Source organism: Wyeomyia smithii, chromosome 1, assembly GCF_029784165.1.
Source record: "Wyeomyia smithii strain HCP4-BCI-WySm-NY-G18 chromosome 1, ASM2978416v1, whole genome shotgun sequence".
NCBI classification, from domain to species: Eukaryota; Metazoa; Arthropoda; class Insecta; order Diptera; family Culicidae; genus Wyeomyia; species Wyeomyia smithii.
This window is the reverse complement of record NC_073694.1, coordinates 173,279,569-173,299,534: the sequence shown is the minus strand read 5'-3', so window position 1 is coordinate 173,299,534 and position 19,966 is coordinate 173,279,569. Positions and strand designations below refer to the sequence as shown.

General features: G+C 40.9%; 1 protein-coding gene across 6 annotated transcripts in view; it reads right to left on the bottom strand.

The window, feature by feature from the left end:
• Positions 1–19,966, bottom strand: part of LOC129732015 (translational regulator orb2-like) — an 815,319-nt gene that overhangs the window by 314,464 nt on the left and 480,889 nt on the right. The window lies entirely within an intron of this gene.

The window sequence follows — 19,966 nt, the reverse complement described above, 5'->3', positions numbered from 1 at the left end:
AGAGAAATATCTTAGTGGTCATCCATGTAAACTTCATTCGTTGTTTTGCTTCCGTCTTGATTAGACGCAAATTGTTTATCTCCGTTTGATTGATTCGCAAAATAACAATACACGAGTTATCGTACGGGTGTTTTTTTTTTCGATTGGTTCTTGTGTGCGATAACAATAGCCTGCAATATATCGGCAGAAACATCTTCTGCACACTGGTAGGGGCAGGCTACCCCGCCAGTGATCTGATACGCAGCTGATATATCAGCAAGAATAATTCTCCCGCACCGCTGTTACCCCGCTAGCAGCACGGACCATTATACGATCGAGCGAGTGGAAGTCAACTACAAGTGGCATCTACAAGGTCGAGTGTAAGATACGGCCACTGTGTCACAACACGAAGCTGGATCGTCATTGTTTGTTCTGCGGAGACACTCGATTAATCCAACTATCAGCCGTGAGGTCGTGACTTAGACGTTCGGTGAAGTATTCACTTTAGAATTTTTATCATTATTATTAATATTATTATTATTATTGTTATTATTATAATTATTATTATTATTATTGTTATAATTATTATTATTGTTATAATTATAATTATTATTATTACTATTATTACTATTGTTATTAGTATTAGTATTACTGTCTTTTTTTATTTTGATCCATTGTAGTTTGAAAAATTGTTTTTAAAATTTAATATCAGCTACTTGATCCCCCCACCCCCCCACATTCGAATATTTATCGTTTGTGTGCGGTAGAGCGTAACGCTCCCGCAAAATGGACGACATGCAGGTGCAACTATTCCTGGATGTGGAAACAAATGGGGAAGAGATTGAGATCTCCCCCATCAATTCCCCTCTACCTTCCCCGCGACCTAGTCCCGTACCAAGGGTACCGGCAACACGGGTGAAAGCTTACCCAGATGCTTCGAAAGGTCCGTTCGTAGTTTACTTTAGGCCCATAAAGAAGCCTCTTAAAATTATCCAAATAGGCAAGGACCTGGCAAAACAGTTTTCGGCCGTAACCGAGATTACGAAGGTGAGGCCGAACAAACTGCGAGTTGTCATGAGTAGTTTGAAGCAAGCAAACGAAATTGCTAGCTACGAGCTCTTTACAAGGGAGTACCGCGTGTACATCCCTTCCAAGGACGTGGAGATCGACGGTGTGGTTACCGAAGGAAGCCTCACGGTCGATGACATTTTGCGTCACGGGGTTGGCTGCTTCAAGAACCCCCTGATTCAAGATGTAAAGATACTGGATGTCAAGCAATTGCATTCAGTATCCATCGAAGAAAGGAAGAAGAAAATCCTCCCTTCGGATTCCTTCCGTGTAACATTCGCCGGATCCGCACTGCCGAACTACATCTCTTTGGACAGGGTTCGTCTGCCTGTACGCCTGTTTGTACCGCGGGTCATGCATTGCCAAAACTGCAAGCAGTGCGGAGGCAATCATGCTGAGACCGCTTGAAGTGAGGATACTGAAAAGTGTCTTTACTGCGAGGGAACTCGGCATGACCATTCGGCGTGTCCCGCGTACAAACAGGGCGAGGAAAAAATTAAGCGTTCCCTTAAGGAACGATCAAAGCGCTCTTTTGCAGAAATGCTTAAGAGGGCTGAGCCACCCTCGACAGGGTGTTCTTATGCCTTGCCAGAGGGATCTAGGAAGAGGAGAATGCTCAACTCTCCTAATCTTTCTCGCAAAGGTCGTAAAATAACCCCTAGCGGAATGACCAATAAGCCAACACAAAAAGGAAGCGGTGAAGAAAAACCGAAGCAAGTACCCCCCGGTTTTAATTTCAAATCAAACCAGGAGTACCCACCGCTTCCTGGGGCACCAAAAACCCCTCGTGCACCCATTTCTCGATCAGAAGACATAAAAGAAACAGGGTTCATAAAATTCTCTGATATTGTGGACTGGATATTTAAAACATTCAACATACCAGATCCCCTTCAAAACATTCTTCTTGCCCTTCTCCCTACAGTGAAAACCTATTTGAAGCAACTCACAGCAACTTGGCCCCTCATTACAGCTATCGTATCTTTCGATGACTAAAACGTCGAAAGAGGTTAGGAATTTTGTCACTGTGTTACAGTGGAACTGCAGAAGTATGATCCCCAAATTCGATTTATTTTCACATTTGATAAGCACATATAATTGTGATGCGTTCGCGCTCTGTGAAACTTTGCTCAATCCAAATGACCAACTTAATTTCCACGATTTTTAACATCATTCGTCGAGATCGAGACTCACACGGTGGAGGGGTACTTTTAGGGATCAAAAAGTGCTATTCTTTTTTCAGAATCGACCTCCCCTCGATCTCGAAAATTGAAGTTGTTGCAATTCAAACGAATATGAAAGGAAAAGACCTTTGCCTGGTTCGTTATATATTCCCCCATCCGCGCGGATTGAACAGAAGCTACTCCTTGATATAGCAGAATTGCTTCCCGCACCTTTTTCGATTTTGGGAGATTTAACTCTCACTGTTCGCTATGAGGTCGCTGTACGACGACAACCGATCTTCTTTAATCTGTAACTTGATCGACGACATGGGTGTTCAATATGACAGTTTTGAATGCTGGGGAAGCGACACGCGTACCTAATCCTCGAGCACGTGAAAGCGTGCTTGACCTATCCCTCTGCTCGACATCACTGGCGTTAGATTGCCAGTGGAAAGTAATCAACGATCCCCACGGTAGTGATCATCTTCCAATCGTTATATCAATTGCTAATGGTTCAACTCCCCCGAACCCAATCAATATTTCCTACGACCTTACACGTAATATTGATTGGAAGTGTTATGAGTCTATTATAGCGGAATCCATCGAGACTCACGAGGAACTTCCTCCGGAGGAAGAATACGCGTTCTTAGCTGGCTTGATAATCGACGCCGCGACTCAAGCTCAGACAAAACCGATACCCGGGGAAACGATTAGACAGCGCCCTCCCAACAAATGGTGGGACAAAGAGTGCTCTGAGCTGTACGCGCGAAGGTCCGCGGCGTATAAGGACTACCGGGAGTACGGCACTGTCAACCTGCTTCGAAAGTACGAGGCACTGGGCAGGCAGATGAAGAGCTTAGTAAAGGCGGGTACTGGCGGCGGTTCGTAAACGCGTTGTCGAGGGAAACAGCGATGAGCACTCTTTGGGATACCGCCAGGCGCATGCGAAACCGTGACGTTTCGAATGAAAGCGAGGAGTATTCAGATCGCTGGATACTCGATTTTGCCAAAAAGGTCTGGCCGGACTCTGTACCGGAACAGAAAACCTTTCGCGACGCGTTATTAGTAACTACGGAAGAGCCTCCATTTTCGATGTTGGAATTTTCAATGGCTCTCCTGTCGTGCAACAATAAGGCTCCAGGGTTAGATAGAATAAAATTCAACCTGTTGAAGAATCTACCCGACTCTGCTAAAAGACGCTTGTTGAATTTGTTCAACAAGTTTCTTGAGCTAAATATTGTTCCGCATGACTGGAGGGAGGGAAAAGTCATTGCTATTCGGAAACCCGGGAAACCTGCCTCTGATCACAATTCATATAGGCCGATTGCGATGCTCTCTTGCCTCCGGAAATTAATGGAGAAAATGATCCTCTTACGATTAGACAAATGGGTCGAAACAAACGGGTTACTTTCAGATACTCAATTTGGCTTTCGCCGGGGCAAAGGGACGAACGATTGCCTAGCGTTGCTTTCTACTGAAATTCAACTCGCCTTTGCTCGAAAAGAGGCTAGCGATCTGCAAGGACCATTGCAAGATACCTTAGACAATTTGTCTGAATGGGCTCTTAAGCTGGGTATCGAATTCTCTTCGGAGAAAACTGAGCTGGTCGTTTTTTCTAGGAAGCATAACCCAGCTCAGCTGCAGCTCCTACTAACGGGTAAAACGATCTCTCAGGTTTTAGTCGCTAAATATCTCGGGGTCTGGTTCGACTCTAAATGCACCTGGGCTTGTCATATTAGGTATCTGACACGAAAATGCCAACAGAGGATTAATTTTCTTCGTACGATTACCGGAACCTGGTGGGGAGCCCACCCAGGAGACCTTCTAAGGCTTTACCAAACAACGATATTGTCTGTAATTGAGTACGGGTGTTTCTGCTTCCGCTCCGCAGCAAACACACATTTGATCAAACTTGAACGAATACAGTATCGTTGTTTGCGTATTGCCTTGGGTTGCGTGCAGTCGACCCATACGATGAGACTTGAAGTGTTAGCGGGTATTCTTCCGTTGAAACATCGTTTTTGGAATCTCTCTTACCGGTTGCTAATTCGATGCACAGTTATGAACCCATTAGTAATTGAAAATTTCGAGAGGTTGGTCGACCTTCAATCTCAATCCAGATTTATGACTTTATATTTTGACTATATGGCTCAAGATATTAATCCTTCTTCATATGATTCCTCCAATGTCGCACTTTTAGATACTTCTTATAATGCTATATTCTTCGACACCACCATGAAACAAGACATTTCTGGTATCCCGGATCAATTGCGACCCCAAGAGATCCCTAAAATTTTTTCCAATAAGTTTAAACATGTTAGTTATGATAAAAGGTTTTACACTGACGGATCTAATCTAGATGAGTCTACTGGCTTCGGTGTTTTCCATGAAAATTTTACCGCCTCCTACAAATTCGATGCTCCTGCTTCCATGTACGTTGCAGAGCTTGCTGCCATTCAGTACTCTCTTGGGATCATCGAAACCCTGCCCATAGACCACTACTTCATCTTCACAGACAGTCTCAGTGCCATTGAAGCTCTGCGATCGATGAAGACTGTGAAGCACACCCCGTATTTCCTGGGGAAAATACGGCGGTTTTTAAGTGCTTTAACAGATAAAAATTACCGGGTTACCTTAGCGTGGGTCCCTTCTCATTGCTCCATTCCGGGCAATGAAAAGGCTGACGCTTTAGCTAAGGTGGGTGCTATTGATGGCGATATTTATGTAAGACCAATTGCTTATGATGAATTTTATAGCATTTTGCGTCAGAGAACACTCAACAGTTGGCAATCATCATGGAACTCAGATGAACTGGGACGGTGGCTACATTCCATTTTTCCTAAGGTATCGACGAAAGCATGGTTCAAGGGGTTGGATGTAGGTCGGGACTTCATTCGCGTGATGTCCAGACTTATGTCCAATCACTATACGTTAAACACGCATCTCTTTCGTATAGGGCTTGTAGACAGTAATCACTGCGTTTGTGGCGATGGCTACCATGACATCGAGCATGTTGTTTGGTCGTGTACCGAATACTGTGGTGTTAGGTCCGAGCTTATAGATTCCCTTCGGGCCCGAGGAAAACAACCGAACGTACCCGTTAGAGACATTCTGGGAAGCGGTGATCTCCAGTACATGACACAGCTATACGGGTTTATAAAAAATGCTGGCATTAAAATTTGATTTCTTTTATCTATTTGCTAGAATACAATTTCTGTCACAAACTGAAAGAGAATGATACACCCGGCTGGAGACACTAAAACGAAGACTCGACATCTCTATGTTTACGCAGACACCTCAGACCAAAACTGCTCAAATAGAACATCACTGGTTAGCCACGTACAAATGAATACATTCTGTATAGTTAAAAACAAAATTGTAACACCCCTCCTCTCACCTTAAATCCCCACTAGCTCGTAGTCGGCCGCGAGAATAAAAAAAAGGCCTCCCTCTTTTCCCTGCTAATTTAGAATTTAAAAAAAAAATGTACTTGGCTCAGTTAAACATAAATTGTATCGTGCCGTGTCAAATAAACTATTTAAAAAAAAACATGTAAACTTGTAATTGTAGTGTGAAAACTAAAAACTTAGTGGAGTTTTCGAGGCTTTGCGGTGAATTCAAAAATGCAATTTGATAATATGAGATACTTCAATGCTGTAGTAGCAGTGTTTTAGTAAATAATTGCAGGTAAGTCCAAAAATATTTCATTAAAAGCACTCCCGAAATATTTTAGTATGCGTAAGAAAACCATAATTTATCTAGATTTCGTTTATTTCGTAATGGTCTACTGGTTATCTGGTAAGAGATACCGAATACTTAAGGCAAATACTTTTTCAAACTATACTCTGGCATTCAATGCCGGATGAAGGGTGATTGAGTTGCTGCATTTTTTTCAATTCAGCGTCGCCTGATAGGGGTGCCTGGAGTAAAATACATCAGCTAACAAAGTCAGAGTTTATTCTTGTTAAAGCTTAGACACACAACCAATGTTATATACTGATCATAATATCAAAACCCTCATTTATTCGTTCAAACTCGCATCAGATACTAGAATATTCTAGAAAATGTATGACACAAATTTTTTAATTGAGTGTAATAATTTGGAAAAGTCACCAATCGTAGCAAAATGCACTCTTTCTAAAATGAAATGCGCCGCGACAAAGGGACAAGAGGACAATGAGATAACATAAACCACATCAAAGGGGCAGTATAAACTAAAATATTTGGATGGTAGAGGTCATTTTGTCATCTTATGGCAAATCGTAGCTATTCAACGGTCCATGACCGCCGATTGGGCTTCCGGACGTTGCTGGAAACGAAATGAAATGTAAGCAAAAAGTTTGTTTACAGAGTCTTTTTGCCCCGAGCTACGGGAAGCGCTATGCCCCGAACTTAACAACAGAATGTTTCTGGTAACTTAACGTCAATGCACACTAAAACTCACTAATATTTCATCAGAAATAGGTTGCTCGTCATTCATTCGATGCAATAACACTTTTCGCTGGTTCAAACAACAATTGGAGAGCTAGGAAAACCTAATTAAGCAGAGAAAAAACCTGACATTGCAGTGCTGCCAAATTCACAAATTATTATTCTATTATTAAAATGTTTCTCCATTGTAAATTGGGTACATGTTGTCTCAACGGTGCTTATTACCCCAGGTACCTCTATTTCGTGATGAACACAACTACGTCAAAGCAAGCGAGCGAGTGTGTAAAATGTCATAACACAGTATTCGTGTGCGTGTGTGCAAACTTTAAGGGTAAACAAATGTTATGAGTTAATAAAATTTGTTTCATCCAGAAGAAATAAAATCAATTAGTGCGAGTAGCTTGGATGCTACTGATTTCTCTGATTTCCGGAATAATGGAAGAGTTTCGTGGATCGTTTTTTTAGCATGAGCTTTATTAAAAGCATTGCAGCTCAGAATTCGTTAGTTATACACAAAAATTGACTGAGAATGAATGACAGGAAACTCATTATGCTTTACAAAATAAATTTACAAAAAAATTGTTCAACAGAAAAATATTAAAAATAAACACAGCATTTCAATTTACAAACAATATTCTGTTTCTTTTTTTTTTGTTCAAAGTAAGTAGTTGATACAAAGTGCAGGATAGAGAAATAATTTTTTTTTTTTTTTTTTTTTTTTTCTGGCAACCTTGCCCGTTTGTTATTGTGCTTATTTATTTTGACCGTGTTTTTTTTTGTTATTTCGATTGTTTTAAAGTTTTGATACTTGTACTAATCAGTCCGTGGTTTGTTGCAATATCGCTTTCTGGGAAGATAGTGGAGTCTAGTGCATTACCAGTATTCTGAGTGAACTTGATCGAAGTGAAAAGTGCTTTTGATCTGCATATACATCAGTTCTACCCTCCCCGCGCATTTCGTTTCCTCCTGAAGCGCCATCTGTGAACAAGCATACTAAGCTCAACAGATCCTCTGTATACATTCATTGCAAGCTACGTAACCCGCTAATAATTCGCCATCACTTATGCAATCTGCCGTACAAAAAGCTACTTCTGAGATGGAAAAAAGTTGCTACAAATGCTGTGAACCAATAAAGAATCTAAATATGATCAAGTGCTATTTGTGTGACTGTATTGCACACACAAAATGTATTGGTTGGATTCGAGCGAATCTGGATTTCGTCAATGGACAAACGAATTTGCTTTGGCTATGTAATGACTGTATGCATTCTGTAGAGAATTTGAAGGCTAATCATTCTTCTGACGCTGCCGTTGCTGCTATAACATCTGTTGCTGAGTCGATCACTTGTTGTATGAATGATGTTAAAAACGAACTTGGTCAAATTAACACATTCATCGGGTCGATTTCGGATAAACTGTTGGCGAATGTAGCACCGGCAATTCCGCTTTCCGTTCGCAGAAATAAACGCCCAAGGGTTGTCTCACCGAATGAAACTCCTAGAAGACCGAAAGTTTTATCAGATTTGATGGGTGGAACGAAATCGGTAGAAAATTGTTCCAACCTGGTGGCTATTGTTCCGCAACCAACAGAAAAATGTTGGATTTATCTCTCGCGCATTGCCCCTCATGTCACTGAGGATGAAATAACGGCGCTTATTAAAGAATGTGTGCCAGAGGCTCAGCCAGTAGTACGCAAGCTCGTGAAAAAAGATGCTGATATTAGGTCATTTGCGTTCATCTCCTTTAAAGTAGGCATTGAAATTGGGCTTAAAGACGCTGCGTTGGACGCAAAGAATTGGCCTAAAGGAATATATTTCCGCCTGTTTGAGGAACGTAACAGTTCGAAGGATTTTTGGGGACCAAATGCACCGAAATTTCCTCGCACGGTACATGGAATGCAACCGCCTGCTTCGAACAGTGCACACGCTACACCTCTGGCCTAATTGTGAGATCATCGTTGCATGCTTGTGCCCAGACAACGGTTATTCCAGCTAAATCATCGCTTGAAGACGTTTCGACTACAATCGACTTGACGGATTATACTGACGACCAATCTGTACTTTCTGGATCCTGCCCGGGACGCACCGAATTATGCAACTTGGAAGCCTCCGACCCGCTCAACACAGTCGCGCCACTGCAGCCTGCGCTCATCAGTCGTCCCGGTCCTGTGTTTGAGTATGGAGAAGGGGTCTTCCAGCTTGCTAGTGTTGGCAAGTATTCTACTGTATATAACAATTCAACACCTGATATCCCCGCACCTTCTAGACATTCACCGAGAAATCATTCCGACATCGTGACTAATCCTGGCCTACGGATATTCTACCAGAACGTCCGCGGTCTCCGGACAAAAATAGATGACTTTTTTGTGGCCGTTACCGATTGTGAGTACGACATAGTTGTATTGACTGAAACGTGGCTAGACGATCAGATTCATTCAGTACAGCTTTTTGGCAGCGCTTTCACCGTGTATCGATGCGATCGCAATCAGAGCAATAGTTCTAAGACGCGTGGTGGAGGAGTTTTGATTGCTGTGTCTAACCGTTTTAGTAGCTATTCTGACCCCGCTCCCGTTTGTAATACTCTCGAACAGTTGTGGGTATTAGTTACAATGCCGCTTTACAAAATCAGTGTCGGCGTTATCTATTTGCCTCCTGATCGCAGAGCCGATGTCACTGCTATTGAAAATCATGTCCAATCCATCGGATCTGTTTTGTCTCGTTTGAACCGGGACGATCCCGCATTGATATTTGGTGACTACAACCAGTCTGGTTTGATTTGGAGTTGTAGAAATGATAATATGCCAGTTATCGACTATATCCAGTCGCAGATCTCAGCTGGGAGCTCAGCCTTGTTAGATGGTTTCAGCCTAAACCATCTGTCTCAAATAAACTACGTGACTAATAGTAATGACCGTCTCCTTGATTTGGCCCTGACTAATAATGAAACATTGTGTGCACTTTCTGAGGCAGATGAGCCGCTAGTACCTCTAGACTTCAACCACCCTGCGCTGGCAATCACGGTCCAGCAATTAGTGCCCGTTGAATTTGAGAATTGTCCAACCGAACAAAATTTAGATTTTCGCAGAACTGACTTCGACCATTTGAGCTATTTAATTTCTCAAATCGACTGGCAATTTTTGGAAAGTGGAACCTCCCTCGATGATGCAATTGGGTATTTTAATGACACCATCAAGACTACACTTGTTCAGTGTGCTCCTGTTCGCCGGCCAGCACCTAAGCCTCCATGGTCTAACACTCGCTTGCGTCAACTGAAACGACAGCGGTCTTTGGCGCTACGCAAATATTGCAGAACACGTAACCCGTTAACGAAACAAACATTCAATCATGCTAGTAACTCCTATCGGATTTATAATCGCTACCTGTACAAACGGTATGCTCTTCGGATGCAGAGTTGTATCAGACGAAACCCCCGACGTTTTTGGTTGTTTGTTAACAGCAAAAGGAAAGAAGAAGGTCTACCGAAGAACATGTTTTTGAACAATCGTCAAGGAAACACGACATTCGAAAAGTGTGCTTTATTTGCTCAACATTTTCAGCAGATCTTCCGCTGCTCTACTGCTACAACTACAGAAATAGATTCAGCTTTAGATGGTATCCCCAGAGACGTCATTGACTTCAGCTCATTCACGGTTACCGACCGCCAAGTGGAAACTGCAATCGACAAAATGAATTCCTCTTTCGCTCCTGGGCCTGATGGCATTCCATCTTGCGTCCTGAAAAAATGTAAAGCTGTTTTCGTACGCCCACTATGCTTGCTATTTAACTTGTCGCTTCGACGATGTGTTTTTCCAACCAGTTGGAAAATATCGACCATGTTTCCGGTGCACAAAAAAGGTGACAAACGCAACGTGCAGAATTACAGAGGCATAACCTCTCTTTGCGCTTGTTCAAAAGTTTTTGAAATCGTTTTTTATGATGCACTTTTCGCTAGTTGTAAACACTATATCTCGATCGATCAGCATGGTTTTTATCCAAAACGCTCTACCGCTACTAACCTCGTTCAATTCACTGCAACGTGCCTGCAGAATATGACCGAAGGAGCCCAAATTGATGCGGTTTATACTGATTTGAAAGCTGCATTTGACTGCGTCGACCATGGTATCCTGCTCGCTAAGATGGAGAAACTTGGAATGGCCCCCGCTCTGGTACAATGGCTGAGGTCCTATTTGGTAAATCGTACACTCTACGTGAAGATTGGATCGCAACATTCTGCTCATTTTTCAAATGTATCAGGCGTTCCGCAGGGCAGTAATTTAGGACCACTGCTCTTTGCCTTGTACATAAACGATGTATCGTTAGTGTTGCCAGAAAATTGCCGAATGTTTTTTGCAGACGATGTAAAGTTGTTCAAGACAATAAGAAATATTTCAGACTGTCTCGAACTTCAGCGACTAGTCGACGTTTTTTTAAAGTGGTGCTCCATTAACCTGTTGACAGTTAGTATCCTGAAATGCTGTGTGATTTCGTTCCATAGGAAAAATGTTCCGGAAATGTTCAGCTATACTATGCTTGGTCAAACTCTGACAAGGGTTAACCAGGTCCGAGATTTGGGTGTTACGTTGGATTCAGCCCTGTCCTTCAGGCCACACTATAATGAGATCATAGCAAAGGCGAACCGACAACTCGGTTTTATTTTCAGGGTAGCCTCGGATTTTCATGATCCACTGTGCCTCCGATCATTATTCTACTCTCTGGTGCGATCTGTCCTTGAAACAAACTCCGTAGTGTGATGTCCATTCAACGCAAACTGGATTGCAAGAATTGAATCCGTGCAAAGGAAATTTGTACGGTACGATTTACGTTTTCTTCCGTGGCAAGACCCGCAGCAGCTACCGGCGTACTCGGATCGCTGCCAGCTTTTGGGCATGGAAACACTGCAGCAAAGACGTTTCGATACACAGGCTGTGTTTGTCTTCAAAATTTTAACCGGTGAAATCGACGCCCCGAAAATTCTGCAGCAGTTAAATTTGTATGCTCCGGAAAGGTCTTTAAGGCGGAGAAACTTTCTATCGCTACCGCATCGCACTGCATCATATGGGCAACACGACCCCGTTCGTTTCATGTCAGCTAGCTTCAACGTCGTAGCAGATTCATTCGATTTTAACATCTCAGTAACCACATTCAAACAAATTCTTCGTAGACGACAGGTTTAATTGTTTTTGAAGCGTGTTTCAATTGTTTTAAAAGTGTTTCTTATCGTTTGTTAATATTAATTAGCATTTAGTGAGTAATATATATTATCATTAAGACCACCAATGTGTCAGATGATTTAACAATAAATAACAAATAACAAATAAAAAGACAAAATTTGCATTACAGGTTATTAACCTTAATGAGTCGCAGACAGACGTCCGAGCTGATTTTCAAACATGTGCAAACATTTAAGTACTAGCAATTCGTAACCAGATAGCGTTACCAGTGACGCCAGCCTCGTTCACCAGTGAGAAATTTTTTATTGTAGCAATAAGGCGCTAGTGTACAAGTGAACGCAATTCTCTTTGAAAGTTTACACGGAATTTTCGATCAATATTGTTCCTGCTTGGACGTCTGTCTTTGGTTAAGTTTAAATGTTATTTTAATTTCAACATTTTTCAAAATATTTGTACAACAATCATTTTGAACGATTTAGAAAAACCATTTCAAATCAAAAAGTCCATAATGATTCATTTTCTTAATGCATCCGTTTTCAAATTATTCTTAATTTGGGTATTGAACATTAGAAAATAAATACTTTGGGTGTTGGGAGGCCCGGTGCAGATGCAGATATTTTCGTGAGGTTCTCTTTCCTTAAAACATTAGGAAGTACGAAAATTTAAAATTGTGACATTACTTAAAGATGGAAGTTGATGGGCAGAAAAAGGTCTTCCCATCTGTCCTGTCTGGCCCAGGATTAGGAGGGCCCCTCGAATCGGGGGCTCGGGACATTTGCCCCCGTTGAGCCCGCTCCCCTTAAATCAAGGCCTGTTAATAATACAATTAGATTGAATAGAATTTGATTTATTAACTTCAATTGAGTTATGGAGTAAAGCGGTAAATTTCGCTTCTAATTTTTTTCTTGGTTCTCTTTTTTTTTTTTTTAATGATTGTTAGCCTTTAAGAGAAACGTTGTTCAATTGCTTGAAGTCATTCGAAAATAAAGTGTAGGTAGAGTACCCACTTCAGCGTGGGTGGAACTAAATCCTAGTCGATTAATATATTATGTTAAGTTTAAATTTTATTTAGAATTTTAACTACAGATTTATGTAATTGTCCTTAAAAGGACGGTTCGTTTTAGTTCGAATTATGTCTTTTTTCCGATTTCTTCGGGAGCAGACTAGCTTTGATGTTCTGCAAAACACTTCCGTAGTGTTGCCGGATAAAAGCCCATTTAGTTAATCGTCATCGTGAATTATCAACAGCGGATGATTCTCGTTCTATTATTATCTCTTGGCAGTGTCCAATTCCAAAACATAGCCGCCAGATCGACAGATTTTCAAAACCAACGTGCAGAGTTCCCATAATTCCCTTTGATTTTGCCTCATTTGCCACGATCAGAAAATGTAACTAGCAAATTTTATTGGACCGAACAGCGATGTGACGAATGAACAACATTGCCACCTGTATGATGAGAAACTCCACGGCGTAGATGATAGAATGAGGAAATTGGAAAAATAGGACGGACTGCGTGAAGTACATTACTTTTTGTCATCTATATTCTAAAAGTAATGTTGAATTTTCTTACCTCACAAATTATCAAACGTATAACCCCAGTTCTACAATTATTTCAAGCAGTAAAAAGGTGGCGCACGGTGCTCCCACAGACCGTTAATATAAAACAAAAAGCACCAAAGAATCTGAGTACACCATTCGATACGCTATGACGTCCAGAATCTCTGGTCAAAATTTCAAAATCATCGTAAGGTTGGCTGCAATCGAATGAGCGGATGTTGCAACAATAACTATACAAACATATTATATTCTATATCACCGCCATCCTATTGAAAAAGTGATCGCATGGACAACGAAGACTCGATTTGTGCCTGCTGGCTTTTATACGTGACTACTGAGAGTTATACCTCCGGTGGGCGTGTCGTTGTGCACTTTAGCGAGCAAAACAACAACTCCGTCACAAAGTCAAACCGTTTGGATACTTCACTGTCGGCTGTAGTAATTGGTTGTTTAGTTTGATTTAGGCTGAGATTACGAGTTCGCCTGATATTTAAGTTCAACTTTGCTCTACATTTCTCAACAATAGTTAGCGTCACAAAATCTTAATTTTCCGCATTTTGGAAACTGACTGAGCTTTCAGTATTTGAAAGTGGACAATTTTCATGACACTCTCGGTGTTTTCGGTATTTCAATTTGCACCATTATGACGTAATTCTACCAACGTGCAGAGTTCCCATAATTCCCTTTGATTTTGCCTCATTTGCCACGTAATTCTACGTCAAAAGTTTAGGATGTAGAAGACGTAATTCTACATCAAAAACTTAGGACTTTAAAGTCAGTTTTAGTGTTTTTTTCATTTCAGCTTTTAAAAGAATAATCTAATTTCGAAGATACGACATGATTTTATTGGAAATTTCAAATCGTAAGGATCTTCGCGACTCTCTATCTAAATCCCTTCGTTTTTGAGATTTTTCCTCATTAAACACACAAACAAGCAAAATAAAATGTTACAATTTCGATCAAATTTGAACAATAGTTTCGTTTTGAAAAATTTCAGGCAACCTAAACTTAGGTTCTATTTCGTTTTGATTCATTACGACTCTTAAAAAATTTCAACGTGTAAAGCCTTATAAGGCATTTGACGATACGTGTTAGCAGGGCTGATAAAAATCATTTTCACGACCGAAATTCTGTAGAAATTACAACCCATCTGTTTCAATTTTCACTTCCAATGAACTCAGCGCCCTTTCAAACACACTAGAAATTCATCCTTGAAACCAGCTGTCACACCCCGATGAAATAATTCACGCGCATCGTTCACGGTCACGTAGTAAAATTTTCTGAAAATCTAAACAAATGATACTCAACATTCCTTTGGTTAAACGAAAATTACTTTATAAACGTGACGCTTGCTGTCGTTATCATAATGAAACGTTTAAATTTCTCTCGTGGCAGCACTTTTCTTATCCATCACTAGTCGCGTAATGCTACTATACAGTAGACAAACCCGTTTTTACTACATTACAGTACACAAAATGAAACTCAGAATAATAAATTTTCAGAAAATTGAAACAGTGAATATCGAACGAATACGCTTTCACTGCGCCTGACGAACGACTTGGCTCTCATTTTTTTACGAATACTAAAAAAAACGGAGGAAGAGAGAATGAATATTGCACGAAAGCAAAATAATTCTTTTGTGATGGTAGAAAAAAGCACTGACGTTTATGGTTGCTTCATTTCACTTTTGCTGACGCGCTGACTGTAACACTTATGAAGCCATTGCAGGACGTTTCCTGATTTTGAAGTCCTATTTGGGCGTCTTGATTTATTTTTTATAATTTATCATTTGTTCTGATTTCCTCAGATATTTAATTTTGTTGTGTGGCAATCAGCAGAATTTTCGAACATTGCTCAATAAGTGTTTCCGATTCCAGGTCGCAACGCTCACTGCGATCGAATTTTTTCCATTGATTGAATCTCAGTAGAGTAAGAAGAAGAATTTTTCACGCGTTGACCGTTATCATTGAAAAAATAAAAGTAAATAAAAGAGTATTATATTGTATTTTAAACGTGTTATATTTGCTCATACTTTGAAGACTTGAATGACTTAGTCAAATTTGTACCGAGATCTCAATTTCGAACTTCGACCAAATGGTATCCCTACGATTGATTTGCTTGAATATTATTTTTCTCATAAGGTTGGTACAAGCGGACAACCCCAAAGATGTTTGATTTGCACCGCCATCTCGGTGTCAGCCGAGAGTCGAGTAGTCTTAGCACGAATTTTAAGTAAGAGTTAATATTGTTACAATTAACCAACATTCTTGGCTGTGTAACTTTGAATGATCTTTTTTATCAAACGGTAGTGTCGCCTGGATGTCAGTAGAATTCCCATCAGGAATCTTTTCGCCAAATTTGACAACATTTCTTCTAGTCGGATAAAAATAACTTTTGTCACGGTACTGTGAAGTATAATATCAAGGGGTGAATCTCCCCTTTTCAACCCTCTGGTGCTGGTGTGTAATTTCCAGCTTGATCTAGCTTTGTAGGGTGCCGATAACAGAAAGAAGATATCGTACACACATTTCTTCACCACCCGCATTCCCTCTCCCGCTGAGAGCAATGTCATTAGTAAAGGTTTGCTGGCACTGTCGGCCGATTTCCATTTCCATCCTGTGTTAGAATGTGTCACACCGGGTTGATATTCGCAATATAGGTACTTGTTCACCCTTGGTATTTTAGAATGTCACAGTTGAGGGTAAAGAACTTGTGATGGGAAAAATTCTACGACGATGTCTGTTCTAATTTTGCTTCCAGTGGAAAAGATTACTGGAAAGCTTTTCACTCGCAGGTGCTCCAATCAGTCCTAATAGCCACCTCAGCTGACAATCGAACCTTTCCTATTTCAAACCAACCAAGTCCCTGTGCCAACAGCATCCTCACGGCGAAGTAAAACAGTAATAACATCGATCAATGTAGAGGATTTTACACAAAATTGAACTGAGATGACATAATCCAACTTCCAACACTCATGTTTATGGTCGACAAAATAAAACCAAACCTCAGAATCGTCTTATAACCCCCTCCACCTACTTGACCACCTACGCCGGAGAGTGCGAGAATGTGGACAGAAACATTGTAGCGACAACCTGACAGGGCTGACGGTGGGTTGAGAAACGAATTATCATCGAAATGAGGTAATCGATTGAATTTTACATCCTCGATGACCGTCCAGGAGTTGGTCCCAGCCAACGCGTCATTCTCTCAGTGGTAGTTTCTTCACTCCTGCTCCTTGACCGTCGTTTTTTTGATTGGTAGTGAAATACAGTCGTTAAAGTTTATTGCCACCACCTTCGTTCTCTCACTCTATTCGAACGGAATCTTATAACGGAAATAAATAATATTTATTGCTGTGTTAAATTGTTGTAGGCCGTTATCAGGAAGTGGCCAAGCGTCTGTCGTCGGTGTGACATAACCTCACTCCCCTACTCCGGCATGCCGGAGGAACAGCAATAGAAGTACTTTGTCGGAAAAATAATGGCCCTAAATCCCTGCTGTCTTGAAGGGATCGTAAAAAATGCTGGCGTTGAGAAGCGATTCTGTTGGAATCTTTTGCCAATCTACAACTATTCCCGATTGAAATGGTCGAACTGTTCCACTGTTGATTACAACGTACATCGCTAATGAAACATAACATCGACAGCAATACGTACCAACCTAATCCTGTGGATCGGAAAACTTCATCGCGGTCGTTTTTGTGCTCAAAAATAAATGCAAAATCTGTTGAAATAAATTAAAACTGACAACTGAACGATAAATCCCCACTCGAATTCAACTGTCAAAATGTTCAACCTCTCGTCCCTTTTCCCATTTTCCCATCCCATTGTTCCGCTCGTTACAATAGACAGGTGAATTCCTGGCCCACGGCACTAGGATCTTTTCCCTTTTCCCAGCTTAAATGTGGTTCCCCTGGACGAATAAACAATCTGAACTTCGCTTCCCATCGAAAATTTAAATTGTCAGTCAGCTTCACGAACATTTGCGAATTCGACTGAAGGGTGAACTCGTCTGTGCACACATACGCACGCACACATACACTTCCAGGCGGAATTCGGCTGTGCTAACGTTGCTGGTTTATTCGCGAGCAACGGGTGGAAAATAATTGAACGACTAGCGCTTCGTGATCCACGGTTGCTTCTGAATTTCGTTCGAGAACTAACGATTGCGTGCACACTCAGCTACAGATCGGTTTCGAACTGAGGCATCCGCCCCCCCACCAAGCGAGTTGATCGAAATGATAAGGGATCATCTCCCTGCTTTCGCGCCCTCGTTCAAATCACGTGCATTCCAGTGTTTGAAATCCGGGCTAAATAGACCAGGGGATAACAGAAGTCACCCACCTTCAGTAACTCGATTCCGTCGGTAATGATCCCTTCTCGTCGTCCTGCCAATCCCCGACTGCGGAAGCGGAGTCTGCTGGCAACTGGTGACGATTCAGTGTGAGAGATAAAATGAGATTTTACAATTATCGAGTGGGGTAAAACCGGGATGAAGGGAAACCCGTCAGCTGCTGGAAAAATAACAATCGTTTGGGCACGTATCGAAAACTGGCGAAACAACCAACCGAATCAGGTTCATCATTCACTTCGTCCCATCCTGGCGCGTGTGGCTAGAGCGGCTACTACTTACCACGAATGAATTCGGTGCCGTTCGGTGGGTCGTTCGATTTCGTTTCAATAGGAAACCAACGAGCGTCCAGGTGCATATTGAATTCTAATTTCGAGTACGAAGTACATAGTGGCTGGCAGAGAACGTGATAGTCCTACGGGCGTTGCACAGTGGTCCAATAAGACAAAAAATGGAACTTTAAGCGCCTTCCTTCTTCATCCTAGCTTAATCTTTAATATGCTATAACTTTGTAAGGAAAAGTACTGGAGATGTGTGATGTCTATGTGATGTACTAACTCTATCGTACGGCACCGTAAACCATAAATCAACAAAATCTAAATTAAATCATTAACCCGCGCAAATAAGTTCCGTTACACACCCAGCAGTGTTCAACTGAACGCCTTTTGGCTAAGCGTTACAGCACACTCGCTACCAGGCCTTGATAAGTATGCTGCAACGCTTAGTGCCCGATTTATACAGCACGAAAAATGCAGCGTTGCAATTTCTTCTATAACTTCCCTGAATAAACCTTAAACAATGAGTCTTAACACAAAAAAGTTATTTTTTGAATTTTTGGATTGATAAACTTTTACTAATTTTTGACAATTAGCGATTGTGCGGGTCATTCATGAAAGCAATTGTTCCGGAGTCACTATTAAGCTAAGATGAATGTGAACGGTGCTATGGAATTAAGTTCCACTTTTTGCCTAGACCACTGTACGGTGCACAGTGGTCGGAGGCCGGAAAAAACCTCGATTTTTCATGTCAATATTTTTGATGTTTTGCATTTTTTCGAAGATTCTCAAACTATGAATTACCTTTTCCCAAAGTTTCATGACAATCGGTCGAGATATTGATTTTTGGTCGCACTTTAATTGTTGGTATATGAGGTAATTTCGTTGATTTTCATGTTCGAAAATCACAATTTTTAGCCAAACTGCAAACACCTGTAACTCTCTTAGTCTCGATCCGATTTTGATTTTGTTATCAAAAGACCACGAAAGACTACGCAGGGGGGTGGAACGGTTAACGTGGTCTTTTCCTGGCTTATAATTTATTGTTGCCACCAAGTCAAGAATGAAGTTTTTTTTATATTTGTCTCCGAAATCTAGAATGTACTGAAGTTTTAATAATAAAAATGTAAACATTTAAGTGGGTTTATGGAAAAGACCACGTGGTTAAAGTCGCAAAGGGGGCGGGGGGAGGGGGGTATGAAAAGTGATCAAAATATGACCACGTAGTTTGGGAACGGCCCTTTAAAGGAGATCCCTGAGAAACTAAACACTAAAAAAAGCAGTTCCCCTATTAGAATTTTAAGCATGTTCGGAGCAAAAAAAAATTGATCATGAGAAAGGCTTTACGGCACTTTAGGTGCGCGAATTGCTATTTTCAACACATTTCTGACATCAGAAATGAGTTTATCGTTATCGTCAGCCTTTTGAGTATGATGTCATTTAAATGCTGTAGCGTATTCGACAAAGTTTTGCAGATCTTGAGATGCCCCTTATCTTTTGATGTAAATAAATTTTTGATCAATTCATCCAAAAGTTCGATAAAAATTTTATTTTTTTATTTACTTATCAAATAAAAACGAAGTCTTCAGTAAAGGTGTACCCAATTTTATGTAGAAAAACTCTGATAAAGACACTTTGGTTCTATCTCTTGAAAATCGACCACATACATGTAGTTTTATACACGGACATTTTTGAAGGTTCTAAAGATCGTAAAAAACCAAATAACTTTCTCTGATGTGACTTAAGAGGCCTACTAGACATTCATTCACATTCAAAAAATACATCATTCTGCCCAACATACCTTGGGCGAATTTTTAATTTTTTCACAGGGTTTGGGACATTTTAGATAAAAAAATGTACTTTTAAAACAAAATTTCTCGAAAAGCGGCTAAAAACTGCAAAAACAAAAATCTTTACTCGAAAGATGGGGACTAGTACTAGCTTCCTCAGGTGGTTTCAATAGTTTCTTGCAGTTT